Source organism: Rhinopithecus roxellana, chromosome 1, assembly GCF_007565055.1.
Source record: "Rhinopithecus roxellana isolate Shanxi Qingling chromosome 1, ASM756505v1, whole genome shotgun sequence".
NCBI classification, from domain to species: domain Eukaryota; kingdom Metazoa; phylum Chordata; class Mammalia; order Primates; family Cercopithecidae; genus Rhinopithecus; species Rhinopithecus roxellana.
Window position 1 is genome coordinate 175,559,016 of NC_044549.1, and position 8,025 is coordinate 175,567,040.

An 8,025-nucleotide genomic window follows, 5' to 3' on the forward strand; every position below is an offset into this window, starting at 1 on the left:
CCACCTCCCATTCTTTCCTCACGCTCTTTGCACTTGAGATACCCTCTGCCGAGAATAAATTTCTGCCAGATATCCATTTGGTTGGCCTTCTCACTTACTTCAGAACTCTGCTCAAGTAGCACCTTATCCGAGAGGTCTGATCACCATATAGAAAAGAGCTTGTACACCAGATCCAATTTATGTGCCTCCTCAGATTCACTCTGTCCTACCTGTTCCCAGACATCAGTCATTTGCCCTACTTCCCAGATGGAGTAGCCCCACCAAATGCAATTAAAGCTCTGCAATTCTTGTGATCAAACCCTTGGTTGACACCTTCATCTGCTCATCTCTTAGCTCTGCTGGCTGAGTCGGCTTTCCCCATGCAGAGAGTCAGCCCTCTGTAGCTCCTGAGTCCAGGTCCAAACCAGCTTGGCCCATGAAGGTTCTGACCTTCCCAACAGCTTCCCAGAGAGACCAAATAGCACCAGCCAGAAGTGGAACATCATGTTAGGGAAGCTTTGATCAGTAAGAAACAAAAGACGGGAAGACAGCAACATAAATTGCCCTTCTTTCCTCCCTCCAGCAGACAGTTTTAAAGCACAAAGGTCCATATAGCCTCTGGAAATGTCCTTAGTGACCAAGCAGTCAACTATTCCTTCTGGGGCTGTGACCAGTTCCAAAATGCTCCACCTTTTATTTGTTTCTCTGATTCCCTGTTTTATGTTCCCTTTTCCTCTACTTTTGCTGCCGTAGAATCACATCTCCTAAAATTTTTAGGATGCAAGGTGTATCTCAGGCTCTGTGTTTTAGAGAATCTAAGATATGCTTACACACACACACTCAAGCTACACTCCTGATTCTGCTTTATTTCTCTTCTCTGTTTATCACTTATCTTTGTGTCTATTGCCACCAGTAGAATGTAAACTCCATGAGAGCAGAGACTATTTCTTTTGCTCACTGCTGTTTTCCAATGCCTATAACAGTGACTCACACATAGTGGGCATTTCATAAATATGGGTTTAGGGTCAGGCACAGTGGCTTACACCAGTTATCCCAGCACCTTGAGAAACAGGCAGGAGGCTTACTTGAGAAGTTTGAGACCAGCCTGAGAAACATAGCAAGACCTCATCTCTACAAAAAAAAAAAAAATTATTTTAACTAGCTGGGCAGGGTTGCGTGCATCTGCAGTCTCAGTTACTCAGGATGCTGAGATGGGAGCATCACTTGAGCCTGGGAGTTCAAGGTTGTAGTGAGCTATGATCACGTGATTGCACTCTAGCCTTGGTGACAGAGGGAGACCCTGTCTCTAAATATGTGTGTGTGTGTGTGTGTGTTTAGACAATGAATAAATGAGAATTTTGTGTGCAAGTGTGGAATTATGCACCATTTTACATTCAAAATAACAGAAACTTAAGGAGTTCAGGTTTTTATTCATGACCTAGTTTTTTATGTCAATGTTTCTACATGGAATATTTCCTGATCTTTTCACTCTCCTAAATTTCACCAAACTTCATTGGTTATCTCTCAACTCAAAGTTCAACTCCTCTTAAAACCCACTTTCCCTAATTAGGCTCCCTAGTGACATAAGTATTTCCTTCCATAACAGTTATTTTTTTCAGTCCCCCTAGATAGTGCACATACACCCTTACGAGTATACTTTATGCATTTTACCCATTCTCACAGAACTGCATAATATCCTAAAACAGATTCAGAAGGTCTTTAGCCCTTTCTCTACCACACACCTCCTCAGAGATATACACAAGGCTGTTCCCTCCCACATCCAAACGCCTCCTGCTAATCCTGACATTAATAATAACTACTAATTGCTGAGCACGTAAAATATGCCAGGCAATGTGGTAGGCATTTAATCCTCACAAAAACCCTGAAAAGTATAAAATATCTTAAAACTAATTCATATGAAAGTATTTGGGTCTTACTATATTCTCCTCTGAGTTATTAGGCTGGATGAAGCTGACCTAGGCAACAGAAATGAATCAGTCTGGCACAACTTTATTCATCAAGAAGCAAGTGATTCTATGGGAAAAGCAAGCCTACCTCCTTCCTCATACTCCTCAGTTTACAGTCCTGCCCAAATCATTGATCCATGGCTTTGTAACTCTCCTGGAATGGCTTCATGAGAATACATCCTGTCTCTTTATGTAATTTAAAGCTCCCTGAGATCAGACATGTATTTTATCTCTTGGTTGTTTCTGGAAAACGGTATTGTTTATTGAATCTATTTACTACCCAACCTATTTACTACCTCTAGTGTAAACTCTTGATCAAACACACTATAAAATAAAATCAGTAATAAGAAATTGGCCTTAAAAATTCAAAATTATCTAGAAGACCATTTAAAATATGGATTTACATATATTTTCATTAACAGTTTTCATCCTATGTTTCATCCAATAGGATCCTAAGATCCTATTGCATCTTGACATATTGGGGTTAATGATTATGGTATGCGTATACAGAACTATGCCTTAAAATAATGATAATGATAAAATGAACCAATCACAATTAACAAGCTACTTCAAAAATAAGAAAAATGAGAAATAATATACTCTAAAACATAGAAACAAGCCTCTGCAATTTTTTCAAAGGTGTTTAAATTAAGTAAAACTCAGCCCTTTACTTTAAAAGCTGTCGTTAAACATGTAAAGTTTCCTTTTTTTTTTCCAGACAAAGTCTCGCTCTTGTCCCCCAGGCTGAAGTGCAATGGCACGATCTCGGCTCACTGCAACCTCCACCTCCCAGGTTCAAGCAATTCTCCTCCCTCAGCCTCCCGAGTAGCTGGGATTACAGGTGCCTGCCACTATGCCCGGCTAATTTTTGTATTTTTTTAAGTAGAGACAGGGTTTCACCATGTTGGCCAGGCTGGTCTCAAACTCCTGACCTCAGGTGATCCCCCCGCCTCGGTCTCCCAAAGTCCTGGGATTACAGACATGAGCCACCGTGCCCAACTGTAAAGTTTCCTTTTAACAGTGAAAATCAAAAGGCTACATATTATTATGAAATTCTAATTTTTTGCTTTGGTGAATGTTAAAATAATACATGCAAAATAATTTCGCACAAACTGAAATGGACACCCATGTCAACAAATATAGGATTTTTTTAACCAGTTTAAAATTTTTCAAACAAGGAAGTTCAGCGGAATTTGAGTCCATTTTCATAACATTTATAGAAACCATTCCTGAGATTTTATTTTTAATCAAGAATTTGGACAAATTCTACTGTTTTACCAAGTTTGTTATGTAATTTGAATGGGTCCAAATATTTCTTTTTTACCAAGTCTCAGCATATGATTTTCGCTAGGTTGTGTTTCAATAATGAAATATATGAAGAACTGTACTTTTTTCAAACCGCCAAAGGTAAAATATGCAGATAAGATGTATTCCCAGGAGTAAATAACTTCTTTAACAGTAAAGCTGTGTAAGAAACAGAACGACTCCTTTGACCAAAATTTTAAAAGGATTTGGCTAAGTTTCCTGAGACAGATCACATGTGACATCCTGCTATATACAGGCAAGCATTTGCAGTTGAGAAATTGGAGCCAGAAGTGCACAAAATATTGCAAGATGTCATCAGTTTAGTTAATTTTATTTTTAAAAAAACTTTAAAATATAGTCAATTTAATTGTTTAGAATAAATTGAGAGGGGAGTAACACTTAATTTATATTTACTTATGGAAGTATTTTCTATGGCACAGAAGTTTGCTTGTGGCAAAGTATTAAAAATTAGAACCAAAAACATATATTTACAAAATAGACAAGTGTTCCAAATATGCTAACTTGTCTGTGATGGCAAGGGGGCTATCCATAGCATGCATGCTATGCTACCTCTCAAGCATTTTTTTAATATTAATAAACATGGTGGAGCAACCGGCTTGAGCGATTGGAAACAAGATGCAGGACCCCAGCGCAGATGCTGAGTGGAATGACATCTTACCCAAAAAGGGTATGTTGCCCCCCAAGGAAAGTCTGAAACAATTGGAAAAGGAGGTGGAAGAGGAGCAGTGCATCCTCTAGCAGTCAGTGGTGACAACATATAAAGATAGGACTTTGAGAGAGCTGGAGGATCGTGAAGATGAGTTTAAGGAGAAGGATGAACGTGCTATTGAAAGGTAAAGACGGCAGAGACTGGCTGAGTGGAAAGCATCTAAACTGAAGAATAAATTTGGAGAAGTTTTGCAAATCTCAGGGAAGGATTATATTCAAGAAGTTACCAAAGCTGGTGAGGGCTTGTGGGTCATCTTGTGCCTTTGCAAACAAGGAATTCCCCTCAGTGCCCTGATAAACCAGTACCTCAATGGAGTTGCCAGGAAGTTTCCTGATGTCAAATTTATCAAAGTCATTTCAACAACCTGCATATCCAATTATCGTGATAGGAATCTGCCCACGGGATTTGTTTTCCTGGAAGGAGGTGTCAAGGCTCGGTTTATAGGTCCCCTGGTGTCTGATGGCATGAACCTGATGAGAGATGAGTTGGAGTGGAAACTGTCTAAATCTGGAGCAATGAAGCTGGACCTGGAGGAAAACCCTAAGAAGCCGATTGAAGACATGTTGCTGTCCTCAGTGCGGCGCTCTGTCCCCATGAGGAGGGACAGCGATTCTGAGGGTGACTGAGGCTGCAGCTGCTATCACATGCCGAACTTTCTTGTAACAAATTGTCTGGATTTTTTAAAAAAGGAAAAAGCAAGAATGAATCCTTCTGGTTTTTAGCTTTTTATAAATTATGTTTCAAATCTTTACATTTTAGAAATAATCATTGCTGGAACTGTTACATTTTTTGGAACTCTTTTTTTAAATATAGTATTTCCTCTAAAAAATTAAAAACAGCTATTGGTATGGAAAAAAATACAAAAAAACCTATCCCTTCAAGGTGAAAGTTAATATTTCAACAGTGAATTAGAAAGAATTGTTATGTGATTTGGATGCAAAAGCAAGATAAGTGCAATCATCATCAATTTTTTTAAAATATCCTATCAGTATACTCTAAAATTTTGGAAACAAGATTTTAAACCAGTTTAAAATTATTTTAAACAAAAAAATGTAAATGGAATTTGAACCCATTTTGATAACAATAAAGCAATGACAATATTGCCTAATTGTCTGTGAGAACTACTGATTGACATCAAAGAAGATGGAAATCTACTAGCCAAATTTTAACATAAGCATTTTCAAAATTGGTGAATGGGAATTAGTTAAAACAGCCAGTAAGAAAATTCTTCCATTTGTATTTATATATCTTTGTGAGACATTTTTTAGTTGCGAAAACCATTACGACAAAGTGCTGAAAAACTAAATTGAGAAACACATTTGAATGTACGACAAATTTAACAAAAGTTTGTAAAATAGTGATGCATACTCAAATATAATTATAATTTTAGTGATAGCAAAAACTTTTGTGCCATTAATAATTTAAATAAAAATAAAACAATGATTATCATTAGCTCAGCCTTTTTTTTTTTTGAGAATGAATGTCGCTCTGTCACCAGGCTGGAGTGCAGTGGCACAATCTCAGCTCACTGCAATCTCCGTCTCCCAGGTTCAAGCACTTCTCATGCCTCAGCCTCCCAAGCAGCTGGGACTACAGGTTCCCACCACCACACCCAGCTAATTTTTGTATTTTTAGTAGAGACAGGGTTTCACCATGTTGGCCAGGATGGTCTCAAGCTCTTGACCTCATGATCCGCCCACCTCGGCCTCCCAAAGTTCTGGGATTACAGGCATGAGTCACCACGCCCTGCCAGCTCAGGCTTTAAGGTTGTAATTGGTATAGGTTTTATGATATACATAATAGATATTGACATGGTAGTTTGTCTATAACTTACAAATGAGTAAAAATACATATAGTGAAGATACACAGTCAAAATTCTTTCACTAATGGGACCCGCAAACAAAAATTTTGGAAGCAGTGCTATTCGTGATGTATTTTGTGAACCCACAGCATCAGTGTAACATGTGACATTGCTGGAAATGCAAATTCTGAGGCTCCACCCTAGACCTACTGAATCAGAATCTCTGGGAAAGGGGGACAGGCATATGGGTTTTAACAAGATCTCAAAGTGATTATCTAAGGCATGATATAGATCTAATCAAGACACTCCTCTTTAAAAGCTGCCTGCTGCTTATGAAATTGAAGCAGGCTTCTCACCATATCATTTAAAGGCTCTCCAAATACGGCCAAGCCTCCCTTAATGGCATGCGTCCATGACTCCTCACCATGTTGGAAGCCTCAGGTATTCTTAGGTGCACGCTTCGCTTCTCTCCTCTTTTCTTCATCTGGAATTTCTCCCCAGTCCAGTTATGTCTGCTTAACCAAAACCTTTACAAGTTCAATGCCTACCTCAAAAGTTACCTGTTCTAAGAAAACTTGCATAATCTTAGTGGGAAAAAAAAAGACCTACATATTCTTTTCCCCCTTTTTTTTTATAATGCCCATGGCATCTTGTTTGTTCATCTCCCCCGGACTCTATTGCATCATGCCTTATAACCATTTGCGTACTTATCTAATTCCTTCTAAGGATTGTAGGCTCCTAGAGAGAGGCTTGCTTAATCTTTCTTTACACCTTAGCTTAGCACGGGCCTGGAAGGCTCTAATTGCTGGATACAGAATTGAAATAAAATTCCACAACTGAGCTCGGCCCACAATGTCTTCTTCCTTTATCACTCTATTGGGGACACTACCTCATCATGAAGAACCTGAATTTCTCAAGAACTTTCCACATACTTGGGTCACTCACTGGCTATCTCTTCCCCTCAGATTGCATTTCTGAGTTGCACAATCTTTCCTGATCACTTAGTAACGATTGCAATTTAAACACTAGAAAGCAAATGATGATTTAAAAAAAAAAGTTTGCCATGTTTGAGGTCTTACCAGTGCCAGATACTGTACAAGGTGCTTTAGGTGGTTGTCTCATTCAGTCCTGACAAAACCTCTATTTGACAGATATATTACCACTCCCATTTTGCCAGATGAGGAAACTGAGGAGCAGAAAGGGCTACTAGAGTAGTAAGGCCAGGATTGGAATCCAGGCTGGCTGACTACAGAACCTGCAAAATCAACCTCTCCATTACCCTGCTGAGAATAGAAGATACTACTCCACAGCCATCCTTACATTAAATCCAATCCCTAGCCCTCTTAACCACATGAAAAAGCACATGCATTAAAGTCAATCTTGATGACAATATAAAAACTATCATTTTACTATGTAAATTCAATTTAAATCTAGATCAAAGAAATCTAAATTACTCTTCATTTGGGCTATAATCTTATATTCCAAAGCTTAAATGCTTATAAGAAAGCTTTATCTAATTTAAGATTACTAGCTCAAATATAAGTACAGACTTAATACTACTTTTCCTCTAAAGTACTCAGCACAAAGAGTTCTATTCTTCCCATAGTAAAATATGTCATAGAACTCGAACTACTAGGCAATCACTATCTTTTCTTTATAAGAAAAAAAAGCTTTTGAAATATGTACCATAACCTCTGAAAAATACAATTATCCTCCCAAAGAAATTAGGCATTTTTTTCTGACAAAAACTATGGGCAATTGATCTATAGTTCTTTTCTTCCTCAAAAAATTATTGTATATTGTGTAATGATCATTATAATTAAAAATTAAGATGGCTTGCAATAATTCCACCATTATTTGATTCAAAATCTTTATAAAATATTGGCATTTTCCAACATTTATTTTTCCTGTCTATGTTCCATTTAAGGCCAAATTTTCAAACCCAGCTGCCAAATTACACATATAATTACTGCATTTGCGCACAAAAATGTGATAATTGCTTACACAATTTCAGAGGCCAGCTTGAGGCTCCTTTCCAAATTTGTTTTACATGTACAGTGCGGTGTATGTAGTTTTATATGAAAATTGGAAAAGTAAAATTCATGGTTTGTCTGGGTGATGTGTGAAAATGGATACAAAATAAAGCCTTTCTATAAATGCCTGGGACCGTCTTCGTATTTTCTCCCAATAGACCTTTATAAAAGTCTTATAGAGAAGCTCAAACTTCAGCTAGTGTTGGAGCA

The 8,025-nt window shown here is 37.9% G+C and overlaps 1 pseudogene; it reads left to right on the forward strand.

Annotated features, from left to right (window-relative positions):
* The first annotated feature begins 3,887 nt into the window (after positions 1 to 3,887).
* Positions 3,888 to 4,607, forward strand: LOC104673181 (annotated as a pseudogene).
* The last annotated feature ends 3,418 nt before the right edge of the window (positions 4,608 to 8,025 follow it).